Source organism: Oncorhynchus mykiss, chromosome 7 (genome assembly GCF_057628025.1).
Source record: "Oncorhynchus mykiss isolate SJ-2025 chromosome 7, ASM5762802v1, whole genome shotgun sequence".
Lineage (NCBI taxonomy): Eukaryota > Metazoa > Chordata > Actinopteri > Salmoniformes > Salmonidae > Oncorhynchus > Oncorhynchus mykiss.
This window is the reverse complement of record NC_143028.1, coordinates 27,394,627-27,421,517: the sequence shown is the minus strand read 5'-3', so window position 1 is coordinate 27,421,517 and position 26,891 is coordinate 27,394,627. Positions and strand designations below refer to the sequence as shown.

The following is a 26,891-nucleotide window of genomic DNA, read 5'->3' as shown; positions in this document are numbered from 1 at the left end:
ACTGTCCCTGTCCCCTCAAACCAATGGTTCTCTGATCTCAGACACGTGACCTTGACAACGTACCAACCAGATGTGCTATACAAAATGATTCTATTCTATTGGCGAAATTTCAAGCTAGCTGTGAAGTGAGTTTACAGCTCATTCTTACTTCTGTTACATATATGCATTATAACAGTGTTATAAAGGCAAAACGACAGACAAATGAAGTTTCACTGAAACTCCCTGGTGATCAGTCTCAGCAAACACTAGTGTCAGGGAACAAAGCCTATTAGCTGTTATTGTTTACGTAAGCCACTCTCTGCAGGAGGATTACGAGGGCAAGGTTAAGTGACTTAATGAAGCTTGTTAAAAGAGGATTGGCCCTCGCAGTTGGATATCTCCCACAACAATACCTCAGCTATCATGGTTGATAACTCATATCCAGCTGGCAAACTGGTTGAAATGGTATCAATACAACTAAAAACAGGTTGAAGTTATGTCATAATGACATAATTTCAACCAATTTTGCCCAGTTTGTCCCGCTGAGTAATAGCGGGACAATTATCTTGATAAAAAAACTATTCTATAAAAGTTTATGTCGCTATTGAAAGAATTGTAGTTGTGTAAGCCCTTTTAACTGTCTTTGACTGATGATGTGTTTCTCATTGTTGGAGTGTTTCTCATTGTTGGAGTGTTTCTCATTGTTGGAGTGTTCCTCATTGTTGGAATGTTTCTGATTGTTGAAGTGTTTCTCATTGTTGGAGTGTTTCTCATTGTTGGAGTGTTTCTCACTGTTGCTTGTTCTCAGGTTTGGGAACTGATGTCTCCTCTCCGCATGTTGAGTACAGCTGTTCATTCGGGGCCGTTAGTCATCAATCAACTTTAACCACCAGCTATGCCGGTCCCCAAGGGCCACTCAGCTGCCTTTGGCTCTGTGCCACAGTTGATCAGGGCCTCGCAAACCATAATCTGATAATTATAATAATGTGGCTGTTTCTCTGCTCTCCCTGTTAAAAAAACACAACCAGCCTCTACTCTCCAACCAGCCTCTTCAAAGTATAAACACTCGGAAGACATTCGGACCCAAATGGAAATAGAGGTGATGAGAGTTGATGAGCCCTCTTAAATCAATTGTGCAACATATATTATGCAGTGCATTCCAAAAGCATTGTGTTGAAAAAAAATGGCAGTAAGAAGTCACACTCACTCTGTTTGGGGCTCTCCTAAAGAGATTAACAACAGAGAGGTCTGAGAGAGAGAGAGGTCTGAGAGAGAGAGAGAGAGAGAGGTCTGAGAGAGAGAGAGGGAAGGACGGACAGACAGACAGGCTGGAACCATACAGACAACCATAAAGAAAACAGAAAGATGTGAAAAGCTCTTTCACAGAGATGGAGGGATGAAGCAATGGAGGGATGGGGAGGCAAAGGAGCAGGGGCTATAGAGGAGATGCAATATATATATATTTTTTTTTTTGGGGGGGGGGGGGTATATCACAAAATGTTCCAACTTTTGTTTTTGATTTGACTGGACACAAGGTAAGGAGAGAACAAACGTTTTTCCATATGGTGTAATTGAGTGAAGAAACATGTTGTGTAATGTTGTTTCCTAGGAGATAACATCCTGCAATTGTTTATGTTATTCATTCTGCAACCACAGGGGCGAGGAAAGCATCTTTAAATTCTTATGCATCCGTTTCAATTTCAATTTGAGAGATTACACATTTTTGGAAGTAAACCTTAATATCACAGATTAAAATAAACACACTATGTAAACAATCAGAGCTCTTCCTCAACTTCACTTCAACTTCACTTGTATAATCTATGAATAATCTTCACATCCTACCCAAGAGAGAGGGGGGAAATAGTGAAGACATCAAAACTATGTAATAACACACACGGAATCATGTAGTAAGCAAAAAACTGTTAAGTTTATATATGTTATATTTGAGATTCTTCAAATTGCCACTCTTTGACTTGATAACAGCTTTGCACACTCTTGACATTCTCTCAACCAGCTACACTTGGAATGCTTTTCCAACAGTCTTGAAGGAGTTCCCACATATGCTGAGCACTTGTTGGCTGCTTTTCCTTCACTCTGCGCTCCGACTCATCCCAAACCATCTCAATATGTTTGAGGTTGGGGGATTGTGGAGGCCAGGTCATCTGATGCAGCACTCCCACACATAACACCTCCTCCTCCATGCTTTACTGTGGGAAATACACATGCGGAGATCATCCCACACCACGTATCACAAAGACACCACTGGTCTAATGTCCATTGCTCAAGTTTCTTGGCCCAAGCAAGTTTCTTCTTCTTATTGGTGTCCTTTAGTATTGGTTTCTTTGCAGCAATTTGACCATGAAGGCCTGATTCACACAGTCTCCTCTGGACAATTGATATCCCTCCACACTCAGACATGTACATTCGAATACATATAATGAACATATACAGTGCCATCAGAAAGTATTCATACCCTGTGACTTGTTCCACATCTCTCTGTGTTACAGCCTGAATTCAACATTTATTCAATAATAAGAAATCACCCATCTACACACAATACCCCATAACGACAAAGGGATACCATGTTTTTTGACATTTTAAAAAATGTATTGAAAATGAAGTACAAAAATATCTCATTTACATAAGTATTCACACCCAAACCAGATGGGTCAATACATGTTAGAATAACCTTTGGCAGCAATTACAGCTGTGAGTCTTTTTAGTTAAGAATCAAAGAGATTTGCACACATGGATTGTACAATATTTGCACAACATTATTTTTTAAATTCTTCAAGATCTGTCAAGTTGTTTTTTGATCATTGCTAGAGAGCCATAGATTTCCATCATATATCAGTTAAAACTCTAACTAGGCCACATTCAATGTCGTATTGGTAAGCACCTTCAGGGTATATTTGGCATTGTGTTTTAGGTTATTGTCCTGCTGAAAGGTGAATTTGTCTCCCAGTGTCTGTTGGATAGCAGACTGAACCAGGTTTCCCTCTACAAACTTTGCCTGTGCTTAGCTATTTTCTGTTTTGTTTTATCCTAAAAAAAAACGTAGTCCTTGCCGATGACAAGCATACCCGTAACGTGATGCAGCCATCAACCATGCTTGAAAATATGAAGATAGGTACTCAGTGATGTGTTACGTTGGATTTGCCCCAAACATAACGCTTTATATTCAGGACATTTTTTGCAGTTTTATTTTTTGCAGTTTTATTCTGTACAGGCTTACTTCTTTTCACTCTGTCATTTAGGTTAGTATTGTTGAGTAACTACAATGTTGTGTATCCATCCTTAGTTGTCTCCTATCACAGCCATTAAACTCTGTAACTGTTGGCTCTATCAAACAAGGACAACCATATATTCTCACAAACAAACATACAATAGGAGAACAAAGAGGCTTCATGAAATGCCACATAGCAGGACTACATTTATTTTCAGACCCCCCCAAATACAATGGAAGTCATCATTAGAAGGGAAGGAAGGGGGAACACCTAGTCAGTTGAATGCATTCAGCTGAAATTTGTCTTGTGCATTTAACCCAACCCCTCTGAATCAGAGGTGCAGGGGGCTGCCTTAATCGACATCCACGTCATCAATGCCTGGGGAGCAGTTGTTGTTGGGGGTTAACTGCCTTGCTCACGGCAGAACGGCAGATTTTTATTTTGACAGCTTGGGGATTCGATACAGAAACCTTTCAGTTACTGGCCCAATGCTCCTACCCGTCAGACTACCTGCCGCCATTAGGGTGTACCGTTCGTCACGTGAAGCCCAGTCCTGCCCTCTTCGTGGCCAATTATGTGTGAAACTCATCTTACTGACCTAAAAATCCCTTGGACATGATCAAAATAAACCCAGGGCTACCCCAAGGGGAAATTCCCTTTTAAAGTTACCTTTGGCCTCATGGTGAAATCTGTAGGCGGTTGCCTTCCTCTCCAGCAACTGATTTAGGAAGTACGCGTGTATCTTTGTAGTGACTGGGTGTTATTAATAACTTCACCATGCTCAAAAGGATATTCAATGTCTGCTCCTTTTTACCCATTTACCTATAGGTGCCCTTCTTTGTGAGGCATTGGAAAACCTCCCTGGTCTTTGTGGTTGAATCTGTGTTTGAAATTCACTGCTCGACTGAGGGACCTTACAGATAATTGTATGTGTGGGGTACAGAGATGAGGTAGTCATTCAAAAATCATGTTAAACACTATTATTGAACACAGAATTCTTGCAACTTATTATTTGACTTGTTAAGCAAATATTTACTCCTGAACTTATTTAAGCTTGCCATTACAAAGGGGTTGTTGACTCGACATTTCAGCTTTTCATTTTTTATTAATTTGTACAAATTTCAAGAAAACATCATTCCACTTTGACATTATGGGGTATTGTGCGCAGGCCAGTGACACAACATTTCAGGCTGTAATGCAACAAAATGTGGAAAAAGTCAAGGGGTTTCTGACAGCACTGTAAATTAGCACACATAGAAACACACAGAATCATGCACACACTCACACCCGCATGCACATACACACAGAGCCCAGACCACAGGGCGACCACTGGAACCCTCACCAGAGAGACCCTCTCATAGATAAAAGTGAATACCCATGAAACCTTGGTGTTAACTCTGTAACACGAAACCATGAGACTCTTTAGAGCCATACATGCCATCAAATACTTCCTTTAAACATGTCGTTCACAAGCAGGGAATATTTTAATCAGCTTTTAAGAGGTTTTGGATGCTTAATGGTTAGTCTAAATGTTTTCTCCAGATGCTGCATGCCTCTATCCAAGCTCTCTCTCTCCTCCCATGTTTGGTGATGAACTTGGCCCCTGATTTATTATGGCATCGTAATCATTCCCTTATTGGTGTCATATTTTCATCAAGGCATCATTAGTATAATTATTTATTTTTCTGCCAGCGAATCAAATGTGAAACAGATGACTTTACTGCCTCTATAAAGTTCAAGGCATCTCCTGTTATGTTGTGCCAATGTGAGAAATTATATCTGAACGATTGTTGCCCTTTCAACATATTAACTTTGCTCTCATCTGTTATAACCTTCCTCTTAACAATATGAAGGCAATTCATATTGATCTCCCAGACTACGTACCAAATGGCACCCTATTCTCTACAAAGTGCAATAAATTTGATCAGGGCCCATAGACTATACTGTGTATATAGAAAATAGGATGCCATTTGGGACACAATTCCAGACATTCAAAGCTGTCATGAAAACCCTCCGGAATCAATACAGACAGAAGATATTCCCTGAGAATAAAATATGAAAGCCTCTACTTCCTGACTAGCATAAAAGACAATGCTTTGGGTGTTCATTTACAGTTAAAGTCGGAAGTTACATACACCTTCGCCAAGTTCTCACTGATCATCCCTAAAGCCAACACCTCATTTGGCCACCTTTCGTTCCAGTTCTCTACTGCCTGTGAATGGAACGAATTGCAAAAATCGCTGAAGTTGGAGACTTTTATCTCCCTCACCAACTTCAAACATCTGCTATCTGAGCAGCTAACCGATCGCTGCAGCTGTACATAGTCTATAGGTAAATAGCCCACCCAATTTTACCTACCTCATCCCCATACTGTTTTTATTTATTTACTTTTCGGCTCTTTTGCACACCAATATCTCTACCTGTACATGACCATCTGATCATTTATCACTCCAGTGTTAATCTGCAAAATTGTAATTATTTGCCTACCTCCTCATGCCTTTTGCAAACAATGTATATAGACTCTCTTTTTTTCTACTGTGTTATTGACTTGTTCATTGTTTACTCCATGTGTAACTCTGTGTTGTCTGTTCACACTGCTATGCTTTATCTTGGCCAAGTCGCAGTTGCAAATGAGAACTTGTTCTCAACTAGCCTACCTGGTTAAATAAAGGTGAAATAAAAAATAAAAAAATAAAAAAAGTACATTTAAACTCAGTTTTTCACAATTCCTGACATTTGATCCTAGTAAAGATTCCCTGTCTTACATACGTCAGTTAGGATCACCATTTTATTTTAAGAATGTGAAATGTCAGAATAATAGTAGAGAGAATGATTTATTTCAGCTTTAATTTCTTTCAATACATTCCCAGTGGGTCAGAAGTTTACATACACTCAATTAGTATTTGGTAGCATTGCCTATAAATTCTTTAACTTGGGTCAAACATTTCGGGTGGCCTTCCACAAGCTTCCCACAATAAGTTAGGTGAATTTTGGCCCATTCCTCCTGACAGAGCTGGTGTAACTGAGTAAGGTTTGTAGGCCTCCTTGCTCGCACACGCTTTTTCAGTTCTGCCCACATATTTTCTATAGGATTGAGGTCAGGGCTTTGTGATGGCCACTCCAATACTTTGACTTTGTTGTAAGCCATTTGGCCACAATTTTGGAAGTATGCTTGGGGTCATTGTCCATTTTAAAGACCGATTTGCAACCAAGCTTCCTGACTGATGTCTTGAGATGTTGCTTCAATATATCCACATCATTTTCCTGCCTCATGAAGCCATTTATTTTATGAAGTGCACCAGTCCCTTCTACAGCAAAGCACCCCCACAATATTATGCTGCCACCCCTATGCTTCACAGTTGGGATGGTGTTCTTCACCTTGCAAGCATCCCCCTTTTTCCTCCAAACATAACGATGGTCATTATGACCAAACAGTTATATTTTTGTTTCATCAGACCAGAGGACTTTCTCCAAAAAGTACGATCTTTGTCCCCATGTGTCATGACTTCCACCGAAGTCTCTCCTTGTTCGGGCGGCGTTCGGCAGTCGACGTCACCGGCTTTCTAGCCATCACTGCTCCATTTTTCCATTGTTCCATTTTTTTTGTCTTGTTCCCTGCACACCTGGTTTACATTCCCTAATCACACTGCATGTATTTATGCCTCTGTTCCCCCTGCACGTCTTTGTGTGGAATTGTTTTCGTTACGTGTTTCGTGTAACGCGCCAGGCTGTTTTTTTCCCCTGTATTCCGTGGTATTTCACGAAGGATGTTTAACCTCTTTGGGATTGTTCGGGACGTGAGCGTGAAATTGCAGGGCGCCAAATTCAAACAACTGAAATCTCTAAATTAAAATTCCTCAAACATACAAGTATTATGCAACATTTTAAAGATAAACTTCTTGTTAATCCAGCCACAGTGTCCGATTTCAAAAAGGCTTTACGGCGAAAGCACACCATGTTAGGTCAGCGCCTAGCCACAATAATCCATACAGCCATTTTCCAACCAAGGAGAGGTGTCACAAGTCAGAAATAGCGTTAAAATTAATAATTTACCTTTGATGATCTTCATTTGATGGCACTCCCAGGTCTCCATGTTAGACAATAAATGTTCGTTTTGTTCGATAAATTTAATCTTTATGTCCAAATACCTCCTTTTTGTTCTAGCGTTTAGTCCAGTAATCCAAATGCACAAAGCGCGCTCACAAAGTCCAGATGAAAATTCAAAAAAGTTCCATTAAAGTTCGTAGAAACATGTCAAACAATGTTTCTAATCGATCCTTAGGGTGTTTTTATCATAAATATTCAATAATGATTCAACCGGACAATACTGTTTTCATTAGAAAGTAAAGGGAACGGAGCTCGCGCTCAAGGCCACGTGCGAGACTAAACTAAAGGCTTTCAGCCTGACCACTTGTTGAAACAGCTCTTATTCGCTCCCCTTTCACAATAGAAGCCTGAAACAACTTTCTAAAGACTGTTGACATCTAGTGGAACCCTTAGGAAGTCCAGTCTGACCCCTTAGACACAGTATATTGGATAGGCAATCACTTAAAAAAACTACAAACCTCAGATTTCCCACTTCCTGGTTGGATTTTTCTCAGGTTTTTGCCTGCCATATGAGTTCTGTTATACTCACATACATTATTTTAACAGTTTTGGAAACTTTAGAGTGGTTTCTATCCAGATCCAAATCTTATATGCACATTCTAGCTTCTGGGCCTGAGTAACAGGCAATTTACTCTGGGCACGCTTTTCATCCAAACTTCCCAATGCTGCCCCCTATCCTAATGAAGTTAATTGTTAAACATTTGCTTATTTTTGTGACTGTTTCGCGCCTTGCACTTTTTACCTTTGGCTGGAGGTTTTGACGCAGTGGCGTCTGTCTGTTTTATTGCCTCTGCCTTAATAAAGTGTGCGCCTGTTCACAAGTCTCTGCTCTCTTGCACCTGACTTCTCCACCAGTAGCGCACAACCTTGACACCATGTGCAGTTGCAAACCGTAGTCTGGCTTTTTTTATGCCAGTTTTGGAGCAGTGGCTTCTTCCTTGCTGAGCGACCTTTCAGGTTATGTCGATATAGGACTCGTTTTTACTGAGGATACAGATACTTTTGTACCTATTTCCTCCAGCATCTTCACAAGGTCCTTTGCTGTTGTTCTGGGATTGATTTGCACTTTTTGCAGCAAAGTACGTTCATCTCTAGGAGACAGAACGAGTTTCCTTCCTGAGCGGTATGACGGCTGCTTGGTCCCATGGTGTTTTTACTTGCGTACTATTGTTTGTACAGATTGACGTGATACCTTCAGGCTTTTGGAAATTTCTCCAAAGGATGAACCAGACTTGTGGAGGTCAACAGTTTTTTTTCTGAGGTCTTGGCTGATTTCTTTTGATGTTCCCTTGATGATAAGCAAAGAGGCACTGAGTTTGAAGGTAGGCCTTGAAATACATTCACAGTTACACCTCCAAATTCTCATAAAATAGATTAAGGGTTTTCAATTAATGAAAGCACATTGGCATAATTCAATTACATTAACAGACTTCTACTGTGTTGTGGGACTGAATGAGAGCAGAATCTATCAGTTGACTGGCAGTCAGACATTTTCTGATCACGCTCATTCCTCATGGTATCCACTTGCATTCCATTGCTCATCAAGACACAAAGGAATACTCCGGTGGGAACTTTATTGAAGCTATATGTTAAAAACATCCTAATGATTGATTCTGTACTTAGTTTGAAATTTTTCCTCGACCTGTAATATAACTTTTTGAAGTTTTTGTCTGACGTAACGCTCGCTGACCAGAATGAGTGTTTGGATATGTATACCAAACGAGCTAACAAACGGAGGTATTTGGACATAAATAACGGACATTATTGAACAAATCAAACATTTATTGTGGACTTGGGATTCCTGGAGTGCTTTCTGTTGAAGATCATCAAAGGTAAGGGAATATTCATCATGTAATTTCTTGTTTATGTTGATGCCAATCTGGCGGCTATTGTGACTATTTCTTCTGAGCGCCGTCTCAGACTATTGCATGGTTTGCTTATTCCGGAAAGATTTTTTGAAATCAGACACAGCGGTTGCATTAAGGAGAGGTATATCTATAATTCCATGTGTATAACTTGTATTATAATCTACATTTATGATGAGTATTTCTGTTGAATGATGTGGATTTGCAAAATCACTGGATGTTTTTGGAACTAGTGAATGTAACGCGCCAATGTAAACTCATATTTTGATAAATATGAACTTTATCAAACAAAACATACATGTATTGTGTAACATGAAGTCCTATGCGTGTCATCTGATGAAGATCATCAAAGGTTAGTGATTCATTTTTATCTCCATTTGTGATTTTTGTGACTCCTCTTTGGCTTGGAAAATGACAGTTTTTTTTTGTGGTTTGGTGGTCACCTAACATAATCGTTTGTGGTGCTTTCGCCGTAAAGCCTATTTGAAATCGGACACTGTGGTGGGATTCACAACAAGACTACCTTTAAAATGGTATAAGATACATGTATGTTTGAGGACTTTTAATTATGAGATTTTTGATGTTTTGAATTTGGCACCCTGCACTTTCACTGGCTGTTGTCATATCATCCCGTTAACGGGATTGCAGCCATACGAATTTTTAACAACCGTTCCACGTGTGCATGTTCATTACTTGTTTATGGTTCATTGAACAAGCATGGGAAACAGTGTTTTAAACCCTTTACAATGAAGATCTGTGAGGTAATTTGGACTTTTTATGAATTATCTTTGAAAGACAGGGTCCTGAAAAAGGGACGTTTCTTTTTTTGCTGAATTTATATGTGGGTATGTACATATGTATAAATATATATACACTCCTCAAAAAAATAAAGTAAACACTTAAACAACACAATGTAACTCCAAGTCAATCATACTTCTGTGAAATCAAACTCTGATTGACAATAAATTTCACATGCTGTTGTGCAAATGGAATAGACAACAGGTGGAAATTATAGGCAATTAGCAAGACACCACCAATAAAGGAGTGGTTCTGCAGGTGGTGACCACAGACCACTTCTCAGTTCCTATGCTTCCTGGCTGATGTTTTGGTCACTTTTGAATGCTGGCGGTGCTTTCACTCTAGTGGTAGCATGAGACGAAGTCTACAACCCACACAAGTGGCTCAGGTAGTGCAGCTCATCCAGGATGGCACATCAAAGCGAGTTGTGGCAAGAAGGTTTGCTGTGTCTGTCAGCGTAGTGTCCAGAGCATGGAGGCGCTACCATGAGACAGGCCAGAACATCAGGAGATGTGGAGGAGGCCGTAGGAGGGCAACAACCCAGCAGCAGGACCGCTACCTCTGCCTTTGTGCAAGGAGGAGCAGGAGGAGCACTGCCAGAGCCCTGCAAAATGACCTCCAGCAGGCCACAAATGTGCATGTGACTGCTCAAACGGTCAGAAACAGACTCCATGACGGTGGTATGAGGGCCCAACGTCCACAGGTGGGGGTTGGGCTTACAGCCCAACACCGTGCAGGACGTTTGGCATTTGCCAGAGAACACCAAGCTTGGCAGATTCGCCACTGGCGCCCTGTGCTCTTCACAGATGAAAGCAGGTTCACACTGAGCACATGTGACAGACGTGACAGTCTAGAGACGCCGTGGAGAATTTTCTGCTGCCTGCAACATCCTCCAGCATGACCGGTTTGGCGGTGGGTCAGTCATGGTGTGGGGTGGCATTTCTTTGGGGGGCTGAACAGCCCTCCAAGTGCTTGCCAGAGGTAGCCTGACTGCCATTAGGTACCGAGATGAGATCCTCAGACCCCTTGTGAGACCATATGCTGGTGCGGTTGGCCCTGGGTTCCTCCTAATGCAAGACAATGCTAGACCTCATGTGGCTGGAGTGTGTCAGCAGTTCCTGTAAGAGGAAGGCATTGATGCTATGGACTGGCCCGCCCGTTCCCCAGACCTGAATCCAATTGAGCACATCTGGGACATCATGTCTCGCTCCATCCACCATTGCACCACAGACTGTCCAGGAGTTGGTGGATGCTTTAGTCCAGGTCTGGGAGGAGATCCCTCAGGAGACCATCCGCCACCTCATCAGGAGCATGCCCAGGCATTGTAGGGAGGTCATACAGGCACGTGGAGGCCACACACACTACTGAGCCTCATTTTGACTTGTTTTAAGGACATTACATCAAAGTTGGATCAGCCTGTAGTGTGGTTTTCCACTTTGATTTTGAGTGTGACTCCAAATCCAGACCTCCATGGGTTGATAAATTTGATTTCCATTGATCATTTTTGTGTGATTTTGTAGTCAGCACATTCAACTATGTAAAGAAAAAAGTATTTAATAAGAATATTTCATTCATTCAGATCTAGGATGTGTTATTTTAGTGTTCCCTTTATTTTTTTGAGCAGTGTATTTACCATAAAAATATAAGAGGGATTGGAAATTATTCCGTATGTGTTATTTCATAGTTTTGATATATTCACTATTATTCTACAATGTAGAAAATAGTAAAAATAAAGATAAACTTATAGTTCATATAGTGCATAGTTCAGCAATTTTTTGTAATTTAGTCATATTTTAGTCCCTGTCACCCTATGCTTTAAGCCTGCATGGGATCTGTCCGACTCTTCTTTGGATGCTGCTTTCGATTAGTGCATGTCAAAGCTCTTTATTAGGCATCCAAAAGCGTGTTTTACTTTAAAAAAAATATGTAATCTGCTTTTCAATCTCTGGGAGAAACCCCAAGCTAAGAGCACCCTCATGTACAATAAACACAGCCACAACTTCTATACAACCTCCCTGCAATGTCACTGCAACATTATACAGTATTTAACTCTAAGCTAGATGTTCCCCCACCTGTGGGAAGCACAGCTTGAAAGTCCTCTGTCCCCTCCCATTTCTCAATCAGATAGATTTTCCATAAGCATGAGCAAGAGTTTAAAAAAGAAACACGGAGGCTGCAGACTTGTGAGAAGGCCTTAGGCTTATTTGTTTTAAAATGTGTCAAATCCTTCTCCAGACCCACTGACTCACTGAGTAGGAGTGAGGACAAGCCTCATTGTTTTTGTTTGATCTGGCAAGCAACAGCATAAGGGGTTCATGAGAAACTATGGCCGAGTTGACACTGTAAACAACTTTATCAATTGTATAGGCACTCAGCAAATGCATACATGCATTTGTGCTAAAAGTATCCTTTTCATCCCATGAAAACACAATTGCATGTATGTCATCTTGATGAGCAATTGCCTTGGGATGTAAACGCGGACACTGAATGAGCACAGCCCAAGCAAAGAGGCAGGAAGTACAGTAGTGGTAGTACTGACAGCAAATGTTTGACCTTACCTGATAGAAAACACACTCCTATCCCAGGGTGACTCAAAGCAAGCGATCATACATTCAGCTGTACTGATATCTTGTTCTTTATGTAGGCAGTGATCTGGATATGACCTGCCTATGCATTTGGCTATTGTGACATAATAGCGCCCTCTGTTGATAAATGTGTAACTTGCAAAATAAATTAGACATCTCTCCATTGCAGTACCCCAGAGATCCCGCCAAACTTTACGTTGACTGATAGTACATCAGCTTTGATCTTTCAGAGGGGTCTGATTGTGTTATCATTTAATTCCTACTGTGACATGCACGTTAAACTTTCTCATCTGCAGGGTTTGGTAATATTCAAATGTATTTATAACACTGTATTTTGTATGTATGTGTATTTCTGTAACATTTTATGTACATGCTGCTATTTCCCTGTTTTGCCTTCTTGCCAGGTCACTCTCGCAAAAGAGGTTTCAAACAATGGGTCTTACTTGGTTAAATAATGGTTAAATAAATAACAATATATACGTATGTTCCATGGATGAGGCAAGATAGTATGATTGACATGCAACAGCACATTAGCCATACTGCGTATATGTTGGGGTAAAGATTCACACATTCACACAGGGATGTACTGGGACCAGAAATCGGCACAGCATTTCTAACAAACTGGCCCATTTTTATCCCTTGAAAAAAGTTTAAGGTCTAAATCTTAGGGGGGAAAATATTGGATTTTCCAGCTCTCTCTGGGCTGAGGGCCAAGCGAATGAGGGGAGGAGTGAGGAGGGGCAGCACAGGGAAACCAGACGAGTGCCAGGGATTGCAGGGGTGCACGGAACATATGGCTAACTCCTTTAACCCTTAAGGAGCCAAATATATTTCTCATCAAATGCCCAAGTCACATTTTCTACCTGAAACATTGTAGCAACTTGCAAGCTTGCAAGCTTTCAGTCCCAATTTGAACAAACTATACACTTAAATAAGCTTTTTCAAAACTAAGGCTTAACTAAATGCTAAAGAAACCATTCAATATCTAGTCATGCTATTTAAATGGTGGCAAAATGATTTGTGAAGTATTGATACGAGTGCTTATGAAGACTTTATGAATGCCCTATCAAACTATAGTTGTTGCCTTCAAAATATAATTGAGAACACATTATATTTTACAATAACGTCCTGACCAAGAAGAAACACTGGTTAAGATTGTCCAAAGTTTTGAATGCAACATTTTTTCAACATGAAAAAATATGAAATGTTTTTCTAACATTGTTACCAGATGTTTAACAAAGCTTATTGTGACATGATGAAAAGTGATAACAACGTTACAATAACAATGCATAGAACTTGGCCTTCCTTAGCCAATACAAAGTGTCGTGATAAGCATTACTCATTGGCTTAATCTATCAACCAATGACTTCTTATAACACCTTCCCCAAGTGTCGTGTGCATCTCTGTCGTATCAGTCCTACGTCTTGATAATAAAGGGTTTGTGTTTGTAACTTTCATTGCCGTTGTTTTCCCCACAAGCATTTTATATGTTGACCAAAGATTTTAAGGGTGTAGTCTTTCTTCTTCTCGGTGAAACTATTAGCTAGCTAGCTATGTTCTTTGCTAATTAGCTAGCTGGAAGGTTGTTTCTCCTTTGAGGCCAGAGGGAATTGCTTCCATTAGATAGCACAGCCACAAAGTCACAATTGACTATATCATAAAAATGGATGAAAACAAAAATGTGCTATTTGGTATTAATTTAAGATTTAGACATACGGATATTAGTGTGGTTAAGGTTAGGGTTAGGTTTAGATTTGCTGTGTGCACAATACACCAAGAAACACTTACCTAGATCAATTCAAATTGTATTTGTCACATGCGCCGACTAGACCTTTTAGTGAAATGCTTACTTACAAGCCTTTAACCAACAATGCAGTTTTAAGAAAAATAAGTGTTGAGGAAAAAATTGAGTAAAACATTAAAATAAAAATTATTAAAGCAGCAGTAAAATAACAGTAGCGAGGCTTTATACCTGTCAGTAGTAGCGAGGCTTTATACCTGTCACGATCGTTATAATGAGTGGACCAAGATGCAGCGTGACATGGTTCCGTCCTCTTTATTAGGAAGTGAAACTCAAAGAAAACAATAAATCGCAAAATGAAAGGTGAAGCTACTATAGTGCTCGCAGGCAACTATACATTGTCAAGATCCCACAAAGCACAAAGGGGAAATGGCTGCCTAAATATGATCCCCAATCAGAAACAACGATAAATAGCTGCCTCTGATTGGGAACCATACCTGGCCAACATAGAAACATAATCACCTAGATGACCCACCCTAGTCACACCCCGACTTAACCAACATAGAGAATAAAAAGCTCTCTATGGCCAGGGCGTGACAGTTCCCCCTGCCAAAGGTGCAGACTCCGACCGCAAAACCTGACTAAATACGGGAGGGTCCGGGTGGGCATCTACTGTCGGGGGCGGCAGTACCCACTTCACTCGCGGATACGTCATCTTCAATGGCGGCACTGGTGCAGGGATCGTCACCAGAGGAACCGGACTGTGGGTCGTCGCCGGAGGAACCGGACAGTGGGTCGACACCATAGGAACCGGATCATCGCAGGGGACTCCGGACCGTGGATTGTCACCGGAGGCTCCGGACCGTAGATTGTTTCCAGAGGCTCCAGACCGTAGATCCTCGCCGTCGCTAGAGGCTCCGGACCACAGACCGTCTCAGGAGGTTCTGGACTGCGGACCATCTCAGGAGGTTCCGGACTGCGGACCGTCTCAGGAGGTTCCGGACTGTGGACCGTCTCAGGAGGTTCCGGACTGTGGACCGTCTCAGGAGGTTCCGGACTGCAGACCGTCTCAGGAGGTTCTGGACTGTGGACCATCGCCAGAGGTTCCGGACTGTGAAACGTCGCCGGAAGCTCTGGACTGGGGATCCTCGCCGGAACCTGGTACGTGGGGCCGGCACTGGTGGTACTGGGTTGGTGACACATACCTCAGGGCGAGCGCGAGGAGCAGGCACAGGACATACTTGACTGGGGAGGTGCACTGGAGATCTGATGCGTGGGGCCGGTACAGGTGGCACCGGGCTGGTGACACGCACTTCGGGGCGAGTGCGGGGAGGAGGCACAGGATGTACTGGACTGTGGAGGCGCACTGGAGGCCTGATGCATGGGACCGGTACAGGTGGCACCGGACAGGTGACACACACCTCAGGACGAGTGCGGGGAGGAGGCACAGGACGTACTGGACTGTGGAGGTGCACTAGAGGTCTGGAGCGTAGAGCTGGCACAACGCATCCTGGACAAATGACCACCTTCGCACTGCAAGTGCGGAGAGCTGGCACAGGACGCACTGGGCTGTGAAGGCGCACTGGGGACACAGTGCATAGATCCGGCGCAGGATATCCTGGACCGAGGAGGCGCACTGGAGACCAGGCGTGCTGAGCCGGCACAACCCGTCCTGGACAGATAACCACTTTAGCACGACAAGTGCGAGGAGCTGGCACAGAACGCACCGGGCTGTGAATGTGCAATGGAGACACAGTGCGTATCACCGAAAAACATGGTGCCAGACCGGTCACACACTCCCGCGGTGAGTTCGGGGAGTTGGCTCTGGTTCAAACCTTGGCTCCGCCAACCACCCCGTGTGACCCCCCCCAAAAAATGTTTTGAGGCTGCCTCTCGGGCTTCCGTCGTGGCCGCGAACCCCGGTGTTCTCGTTGTTGCTCCCTCGCTGCTTCTTCCTGCTTCCATGGCAGGCTTCTGTCTCCTGCCATAATCTCGTCCTACGTCCAGGATGTCCTCCACTCCCCACTTTCCTCCCAGGCCCAGGATCCCTGCTTCTCCTGGGCACGCTGCTTGGTCCGTTGTTGGTGGGATCTTCTGTCACAATCGTTATAATGAGTGGACCAAGATGCAGCGTGGTATGGTTCCATCCACTTTATTAGGAAGTGAAACTCAAAGAAAAGAATAAATCGCAAAACTAAACATATAGTGCTCGCAGTAGTCAATAGTCAAGATCCCACAAAACACAAAGGGGAAATAGCTGCCTAAATATGATCCCCAATCAGAGACAACGATAAATAGCTGCCTCTGATTGAGAACCATACCAGGCAAACATAGAAATATAATTATCTACATGACCCACCCTAGTCACACCCTACACTTCTTTTTTTTCTTTCCTTAACTAGGCAAGTCAGTTAAGAACAAATTCCTATTTTCAATGACAGCCTAGGAACAGTGGGTTAGCTGCCTGTTCAGGTGTAGAATGACAGATTTGTACCTCATCAGCTCGGAGATTTGAACTTACAACCTTGTGATTACTAGTCCAACACTCTAACCACTAGGCTACCCTGCTGCCCAACCTTACCAGCATAGAGAATAAAAAGCTCGCTATGGTCAGGGTGTGACAGTACCGGTACAGAGTCAATGTGAGGGGGCACCGGTTTGTCGAGGTAATTGAGGTAATATGTACACTACCATTCATAAGTTTGGGTTCACTTAGAATTGTCCTTTCCTTGAAAGAAAATCACAATTTTTGTCCATTAAAATTAAATTAAATTAACCAGAAATACAGTGTAGACATTCTTAATGTTGTAAATGACTATTGTAGCTGGAAATGGCTGATTTTTTCATGGAATAAACATTCGGCCAGCTATCGGCAGAGTCTTGATGGAGGTCATTGTGTTCTTGGGGACCTTCAATGCTGCAGACATTTTTGGTACTCTCCGAGGTAGGAGCTCTACGTACAATTCATTTGACCTCATGGCTTGACCTCACAGGTGTGTGCCTTTCCAAACCATGTCCAATTGAATTTCCCACCGGTGGACCAATCAAGTTGGCGAACCTCAAGGATGATCAATCTCAAGGGTGATCAATGGAAACAGGATGCACCTGAGCCCAATTTCGAGTCTCATTAGCAAAGGGTCTGAATACTTATGTAAATAAGAGATTTTATTTTTAATACATTTGCAAAAATGTCTAAAAGCTTGTTTTCGCTTCGTCATTTTGGGCATTGTGTGTAGATTGATGTGGAAAAAAGTATTGACCCATTTTAGAATAAGGCTGTAACGTAAGAAAGTGTGGAAAAAGGGAAGCGGTCTGAATAATTTCCGAATGCACTGTATGCTGCAGCTACTCATTTTACTTAAATTAACTTAACTATCTCGTACCCCTGCACATTGACTTGGTACTGATACTCATTGTATATAGCCTCCTTATTGTTATTTTATTGTGTTACTATTCCCCTGTTTTATTTAGCAAATGTTTTCTTTAAAAAAATGTCTTACTTTTTAATTCTATATTGTTGCAAAAGGGCTCGTAAGTAAGCATTGCACGGTAAAGTCTGCACCTGTAGTATTCAGCACATTCATAACACATCCATAAAGACTCTATATCGCATGACGCTATACTTCCTTAAAAGTAAGAGCCCTTTGGTAATTTATAACACATACATAAATACCTTGGATCTTATGATGCTGTACTTACTGTAAAGTCAGACACCTTTGGCCATTCAAAGGCTTAGACACATCAACTTATTCCTTTTTTTAAAATTTGTACTATATTATACATTAAGGAATAATAGTGAAGACATCAAAACTATGAAATAACACATAACGAATCATGTAGAAACCAAAACAGTCTTAAACAAATCAAAATATATTTGAGATTTGAGATTCTTCAAAATAGCATTTTTGGCATTCTCTCAACCAGCTTCAATTAACAGGTATGCTTTGTTAAAAGTTAATTTGTGGAAGTTCTTTCCTTCTTAATGTGTTTGATCCAATCAGTTGTGTTGTGACAAGGTAGGGGTGGTATACAGAAGATAGACGGATTCTGGAAAATGAAACTGGTTCTCATGAGGACCGGCACAGGAATGGAAGACCCAGAGTTACCTTGGCTGCCGAGGATAAGTTCAATAGAGTTACCAGCCTCAGAAATTGCAGCCCAAATAAATGCTACACAGAGTTCAAGTAACAGACACATCTCAACATCAACTGTTCAGAGGAAACTGCGTGAATCAGGCATTCATGGTCGAATTGCTGCAAAGAAACCACTACTACATGACACCAATAAGAAGAGACTTGCTTGGGCCAAGAAACACAAGCAATGGACATTAGACCGGTGGAATTTGGAGTCCAAATGAGAGATTTTTGGTTCCAACCACCATGTCTTTGTGAAACGCAGAGTAGGTGAATGGTTGATCTCCTTATGTGTGGTTCCCACCGTGAAGCATGGAGGAGGACGTGTGATGGTGTGGGGACGCTTTTATGGTGACACGGTCAGTGATTTATTTAGAATTCAAGGCACACTTAACCAGCATGGCTACTGTAACAGTTTAGCTTCCGTCTCTCTCTTCGCCCCTACCTGGGCTCGAACCAGGGACCCTGTTGTGACGTGCACAACAATTGAATTGGTGTGATGTGCACACCAATTGAAACGCTAATAGCGCACCCCGCTAACTAGCTAGCCATTTCACATATGTTACACTCACCCCACTTTTGACCTCCTCCTTTTCCGCAGCAACCAGTAATCCGGGTCAACAGCATCAATGTAACAGTTTAGCTTCCGTCGCTCTCCTGGCCCTTACCTGGGCTCGAACCAGGGACTCTCTGCACACATCGACGACAGCCACCCTCGAAGCATCGTTACCCATCACTCGACAAAAGCCACAGCCCTTGCAGAGCAAGGGGAACAACTACTTCAAGGTCTCAGAGCGAGTGACGTCACCGATTGAAACGCTACTAGCGCGCACCCCGCTAACTAGCTAGCCATCGGTTACACTACCGCAGCATTCTGCAGCAATACACCATCCCATCTGGTTTGCGCTTAGTGGGACATTTGTTTTTCAACAGGAAAGTGACCCAACACCCCTCCAGGCTGTTTAAGAGCTATTTGACCAAGAAGGAGAGTGATGGAGTGCTGCATCAGATGACCTGGCCTCCACAATCACCCGACCTCAACCCAATTGAGATGGTTTGGGATGAGTTGGACCGCAGAGTGAAAGAAAAGCAGGTGCTCAGCATATGTAGGAACTCCTTCAAGACTGTTGAAAAAGCGTTCTAAGTGAAGCTGGTTGAGAGATTTCAAAGCGTGTGCAAAGCTGTCATCAAGGCAAAGGTTGGCTACTTTGAAGAATCTTTTATATTTTGATTAATTTAACACTGTTTTGGTTACTACATGATTCCAAATGTATTATTTCATAGTTTGTCTTCACTATTAATCTACATTGGAGAATATAGAAACAATATTGAAAAACCCTTGAATGAGAAGGTGTGTCCAAACGTTTGAGTGTGTCACAACTCCCACCGAAGGTGGCTCCCCTGCCTGTTCGGGCGGTGCTCGGCGGTCGTCGTCGCCGTTCTACTAGCCGCGCACTGTACGTGCTATTCTGGACTCTAGACGCCGGGTGAGGGGCCTATAGTACCTCGTGGACTGGGAGGGGTATGGTCCGGAGGAGAGGTGATGGGTACCGTTGGGGGACATTTTGGACCCTTCACTACTGAGGGACTTCCACCGCCTCCACCCGGATCGCCCTGCGCCTCTCCCCCTGGGTCGCCCTCAAGGCCGGTGGCGGTGCGCTGAAGGAGCCGCGCGTCGGGGGGGGGGGGGGGTACTGCCACAACTCCCACCGAAGGTGGCTCCCCTGCCTGTTCGGGCGGCGCTCGGCGGTCGCTGGTCTACTAGCCGCCACCGATCCCTTTATCCTTTTCTGTTCGTTTGGTCTTATTGGTTGCACCTGTCCCTTATTTTGTTTCTTGATTTATGTCTATTTAAGCCTGTTAGGCCCGCCTATGTTTGTGCGGGATTATTTTCTGTTAGTCGGGGTGTGCGTGTTTGTGTTCCTGTCCGTTTGTGCCCTGTGTTGGGTCGGACTATTTTTCTGTCTATTAATCGCCTATGGTTTTGGGCGTTCGTTTGGGAATCCCAATAAAGACGGTTTTCCCCAGTATCCTCTGCTCTCTGCAATTGACTTTGCACCCATCTCTCTAGGCGATTGTGACAGACTGTATATAAAGGCTTAAATGTAAAAACAAATGTGTTAACACCTAGGAAGTTCTCACTAACAGCTACCGTTAGCAGGCTAGCAATTGCTGTGAAGTAACCATATGTAATCTAACTCAACATTTAATTACTAAAAATGAATTTAAATAAATACAAATCTGATTTGCGAACACCGTCTGATTTGCGAACACCATCACATGTGCGCTTACTGCGCTACCGAAACGCTGTTAATTAACCAAACAACAGTTCATTTGCACTGACTTAAACTACACAAAAGTTTCTTAGATTTTTCACAGACCATAAAAGTGGTCCACTGATGCGGTTTAATCATTGTTGTGAACACAGAAAATCAAATGTTGTAGTATTTTTAAATAAAAAAAATTGGGGGAAAACCAGAAAAAACAGGGGATATCCAAATCCTGAAAAAACAAAACTGAGAAAACAGAATTTTAAAAAACTAATACAGAATTAGGCTAAATATTTAAATTAATTTTAAAAGGCCCTACTAATGTGTTTTGCTCTGCATGACTGCATTTTCGAGTGTGTGTCATACTGCAGCACAGAATTTTTGGGAAAGTGGAGGTCAGATCCAATGTTGGCTTTGCACCCAAGAGGGTTGGCCATCCTATAAATATTTTAGAGTAATATAATATATGCCATTTACATTAACCCCCTCTATTATTTTTTTGTATCTTTATTGTTTTGCACTAACTATCTTGCAATAGCTCTATGCACACTGACTAGACTCCACCCACACACTCACACATACTACACTGACACTACAACACACACACACACATACAAACACACTACATACTCTCACACACATGCATATTGACGCCAAACACACACACTCACATATAGACACTTTCACACTCTTCACATACACTGTTGCTACTCTGTTTATTATCTAGTCAGTATAAATATATGTGCATTTTATTTGTGAGTGAGAAAATTAAGGAGTGAGTGTTTGTGTGTGTGTTGGAGTGACGGTGTGTGCGAGTGTGTAAGGCCCCGAGAGTGTGCATAGAGACAGTGCAAAGATTTAAATAAAAGGTCAATAAAGATGCAAGGTTAACTCAGATAGTGTGTGTAGCTATTTCGTTAGCTATTTATCAGTCGTACTGCTTGGAGATAGAAGCTGTTCAAGAGCCCGTTGGTGTCAGACTTGATGCACTGGTACCTCTTGTCGTGCGGCAGCAGAGAAAATAGTCTATGGCTTGGGTGGTTGGAGTCTTTGACGATTTCCCGGGCCTTCTTTTCACATAGCCTGATATAGATGTCCTGGATGGCAGTGAGCTCGGCAGCCGGTGAGGTACTGGGCTGTCCACACAACCTTCTGTAGCGCCATGCAATCGAGGGCGGTGCTATTGCCATACCAAGCAGTGATGCAGCCAGTCAATATATTCTCACTGGTACAGTTGTAGAACCTTTTGAGGATTTGAGGGCCAATGACAAACTTTTTCAACCTCCTGAGGGGGAAGAAGTACTGTTGCGTCTCCTTCATGACTGCGTGTGTGTGTTTGGACATTTTTAAGTCTTTAGTGAGTTGAACACAGAGGAACTTGAAGCTGTCCCCGTTTCCTGTAGTCCACCATCAGCTCCTTGGTCCTCTCTGTAGGCTGACTCATCGTTGTCAGTGATCAGGTGTTGGAGTCGTGCGTGGCCACACAATTGTGGGTGAACAGGGAGAACAGGAAGTGACTAAGCACACACCCGTGTGGAGTCCCTGTGTTATGGGTCAGCGTCGCGGAGGTGATATGTCCTACCCTCACCACCTGGGGTCGGCCCGTCCGGAAGTCCAGGATCCAGTTGCAGAGGGAGATGTTCAGACCTAGAGTCCTAAGCTTGGTGACGAGCTTGGAGGGAACAATGGTGTTGAACGCTGAGCTGTAGTCAACATAGATATTCCTCTTATCTAGGTGGGTGAGGGCAGTGTGGAGAGCAATTGAGATTGTTGTCTATGGATCTGTTGGAGCTGGTGGATGGTGGAGTAGATTTGTGCCATAACCAGCCTCTCAAAGCACTTCATGATTACAGAATTGCTACAGGGTGGTGGTCATTGTGGCATGAAGCTTTAGAGTGTTTAGTAACAGGAATGATTGTGGTCATCTTAAAACATGTGGGGATTACAGACTGGGACAAGGAGACGTTGGTGAGGGTAGGAAACAACATCTGACCCCGCTGATCCTCAACACTGGGGCCTCACAAGGGTGCATTCTCAGCCCTCTCCTGTACTCCCTGTTCACATGACTGCGTGGACATGCACGACTCCAACTCAATCATCAAGTTTGCAGATGACACTACAGTGGTAGGCTTGATTACCAACAATGACGAGACAGCCTACAGGGAGGAGATGAGGACCCTCGGAGTGAGGTGTCAGGAAAATAACCTCACACTCAACGTCAACAAAACAAAGGAGATGATCGTGGACTTCAGGAAACAGCAGAGGGAGCACCCCCCTATCCACATTGACGGAACAGTAGGGGAAAAGGTGGAAAGTTTTAAGTTCCTCGGCGTACACATCACGGACAAACTGAAATGGTCCACCCACATAGACAGCGTGGTGAAGAAGGTGCAACAGCGCCTCTTCAACCTCAGGAGGCTGAAGAAATTTGGCTTGTCACTGAAAACACTCACAAACTTTTACAGATGCACAATCGAGAGTATCCTGTCGGGCTGTATCACCGTCTGGTACGGCAACTGCTCCACCCATAACCGTAAGGCTCTCCAGAGGATAGTGAGGTCTGCACAACGCATGCACAACACATCAAACTACCTGCCCTCCAGGACACCTACACGACCCAATGACACAGGAAGGCCAAAAGATCATCAAGGACAACAATCACCCGAGCCACTGCCTGTTCACCCCGCAATCATCCAGAGGTGAGGTCAGTACAGGTGCATCAAAGCTGGGACAGAGAGACTGAAAAACAGCTTCTATCTCAAGGCCATCAGACTGTTAAACAGCCACCACTAACATTGAGTGGCTGCTGCCAACATACTGACTCAAATCTCTAGCCACTTTAATAATAAAAAATTGGAAGTAATAAATGTATCACTAGTCACTTTAAACAATGCCACTTTATGTAATGTTTACATACCCTACATTACTCATCTCATATGAATATACTGTACTCTATAGCATCTACTGCATCTTGCATATGCCGCACGGCCATCACTCATCCATATATTTATGTGTACATATTCTTATTAATCCTTTACACTTGTGTGTATAAGGTAGTTGTTGTCAAATGGTTGATTACTTGTTAGATATTACTGCACGGTCGGAACTAGAAGCACAAGCATTTCACTACACTCGCATTAACATCTGCTAACCACGTGTATGTGACCAATAAAATTAGATTTTATTTTATTTGAGCTCTGTGTGGGGTAGCCCTGTGTGCTGTAGCCTTGTGTGCGGTAGCCCTGTGTGCGGTAGCCTTGTTCTTTAGTTTTGTGCCAATCTCAGGGTTAATTGAATCAAATGTATTTATGTAGCCCTTCTTAGATCAGCTGATATCTCAAAGTGCTGTACAGATACCCAGCCTAAGACCCCAAACAGCAAGCAATGCAGGTGTGGAAGTACAGTGGCTAGGAAAAACTACCTAGAAAGGCCAAAACCTAGGAAGAAACCTAGAGAGGAACCAGGCTATGAGGGGTGGCCAGTCCTCTTCTGGCTGTGCCGGTTGGAGATTATAACAGAACATGGCCAAGATTTTAAAATGTTCATAAATGACCAGCATGGTCAAATAATAATAATCACAGTAGTTGTCGAGGGCGCAACAGATCAGCACCTCAAAACAGCAGATCTGGGACAGGTAGCACGTCCGGTGAACAGGCCTTTTGATTGGAGAAGCAGTGAACCCTCACCATGGATACAACGTCACCGATGCATTTTCTAATGAAGCCGGTGACAGAGGTTGTCAGCTCGTTAATGTTATCGACGGAGACTCTAAACATGTTCAAATCAGCACTAGCAAAGCAGTACTGTAGCATAACCTCTGATTCTGGAGACCATTTCTCAACGGAGTGAATCGTGGCTACTTCCTGTGTCAACTTCTGCTTGTAAACAGGAAGCAAGACTATGGATTCATCATCAGATTTGCCGAATTGCAGACAAGGGAGGGCCCTGTACGTTTAGCAAGCACATTGCTGTTTATGACTTCAAGCCTATCAGCCTAACGGCTGGTGTAACCGATGTGAAATGGCTAGCTAGTTAGCTGGGTGTGCGCTAATAGTGTTTCAAACGTCACTCGCTCTGAGACTTGGAGTAGTTATTCTCCTTGCTCTGCAAGGGCCGTGGCTTTTGTGGAGCGATGGGTATCACTGCTTTGAGTGTGGCTGTTGTCGATGTGTTCCTGGTTCGATCCCAGGGACGGAAGCTATACTGTTACACTGGCAATACTATAGTGCCTATAAGAACATCCAATAGTCAAAGGAATATGAAATACAAATGGTATAGAGAGAAATAGTCCTATTAATACTATATTAACTACAACCTAAAACCTCTTACCTTGGAATATTGAAGTCTCATGTTAAAAGGAACCACAAACTTTCATATGTTGTCATGTTCTGAGCAAGGAACTCAAACGTTAGCTTTTTTACATGGAACATACTGCACTTTTACTTCTCCAACACTTAGTTTTTTCATTATTTAAACCAAATTGAACATGTTTCATTATTTATTTGAGGCTAAATTGATTTTTATTGATGTATTATGTTAAGTAAAAATAAGTGTTCATTCAGTAATGTTGTAATTGTCATTATTACAAATAAAAAATAAAAAAAATGGCTGTTTAACTAGTATCAGCTTTTTTGGTCCTCCAATAATCGGTATCGGCGTTGAAAAATCATAATCGGTTGAACTCTAAAATGAACCACTATCACTGCCCGGCCATCCCGAGTTCAGCGGGCTAGTCAATTGGGCATTTCTGCAGTATATTAGAGCATGTCAAATTTGTGATGGTAAATACCCATTGTAAGACATTGCAAATGGAAAGTACATTTCCAAATGTTTTTAATGAGGGATTTACCATCACCAAATTGACATGCTGAAATCAACACCAACGAGCGATGGAGAGGAACCACTATCACTGCCCGGCCATCCCGAGTTCAACGGGCCAGTCAATTGGGCCTTTCTGCAGTATATTAGAGCATGTCAAATTCTTGATGGTAAATTTCCATTGCAAGACATTGCAAATGAACAGCCATGCACCTGGTTATCTGAAAGGGTTACCAGTAGCATATATTTTTTAATGGTTTTTAATGCCTTTAGGGGGTGCATGTGGTCCATGGCCGGGTAGGGAGCACACCCCACCCATGCTCATCCTTTTGGACGTTTTTCAAAAAATCTTTAAAAAAACGACAGAATCCAACTTCTCTCTCATTGCACCAAATTCTTACTTCCTATGTCTTCCTATGATCAAACATGACAAATAGACCTTATAAGTTGATTCAGGGCTCAACATAGTGATATATATCATTTGGACAGTATAAATACCATTTGGATATTTCTTATGCCATTTGGACATGGTTTACTGACTTTTGGGTTCGGAAGCCGACTTCCTATGATCATATATTGCAAATGGACAAAACACAGGCCTTATGGACAAACTCAATAAAAGAAGACAAATGTATGTTCATACGGTTATTACTTATGTATAACTGACAAAAAAAATCCATGTTTTTGTCCAAAAAATTGTCCTTACAGCACTTATTTAGAGGGGGTTGTATATCTTTCAAAATTTGACCCCTGGTTCTTGACTTTGTGACCATTTGCCATATGAAAATCTATGGTAGAGCGCTCTCGCCATCTTTGGGAGTTTTGGAGTATGACACTTGGCATTTGCCATGTTCCACTTGCCATATGGTTTGGATGAACTGCCGTCCATTTGAGTGTTATTTGCGATTGTGTATACGGTTCGCCCAATGGAAATAAGTTGCCATTCATTTTTGTCCACTTCATGGGGGTCTTCCCTTACCAAGGGAACTTGGGTGACATCGGATTCTCCCCGTGTTGTAGACACCGTGGACTTCCAGGATTCCCCGGAGGTGAGGTGGGAGCTGTGGACGAGCGAGTGTGACCGGGAACAGACCTCCACTCTGTCCTACGTTCTCACAGCTGGCCATTGATCAATATGGTCAAGGCTATGAGAGAGTCGAGGTCCATGGGAAGCTCCCAGGCTGCACGCTCGTTTTTAACCACCTCTGATAATTCATGAAGGAATGTGTTGAACAGAGACTCCGGCGGCCAAAGTGCGAAAATCCACAGCGTATTCTGCGACACTACTGGAGTCTTGACGCAGTTGAAGTAGATTCCGAGCAGCCTCTCCACCGGACAACCGAGAATCAAACACCTTTCTAACCTCCG

General features: G+C 42.7%; 1 protein-coding gene across 3 annotated transcripts in view; it reads right to left on the bottom strand.

Annotated features, from left to right (window-relative positions):
- The window catches only part of LOC110528942 (RIPOR family member 3), a 66,516-nt gene extending 53,873 nt beyond the window's left edge, over positions 1-12,643 (bottom strand). For all 3 annotated transcript variants that reach the window (XR_016497168.1, XM_036983154.2, XM_090240604.1), the window contains exon 1: positions 12,535-12,643. The gene's annotated coding sequence lies outside the window, so the exon portion shown is untranslated. The remainder of the gene's footprint in view (positions 1-12,534) is intronic.
- Positions 12,644-26,891: the final 14,248 nt, after the last annotated feature.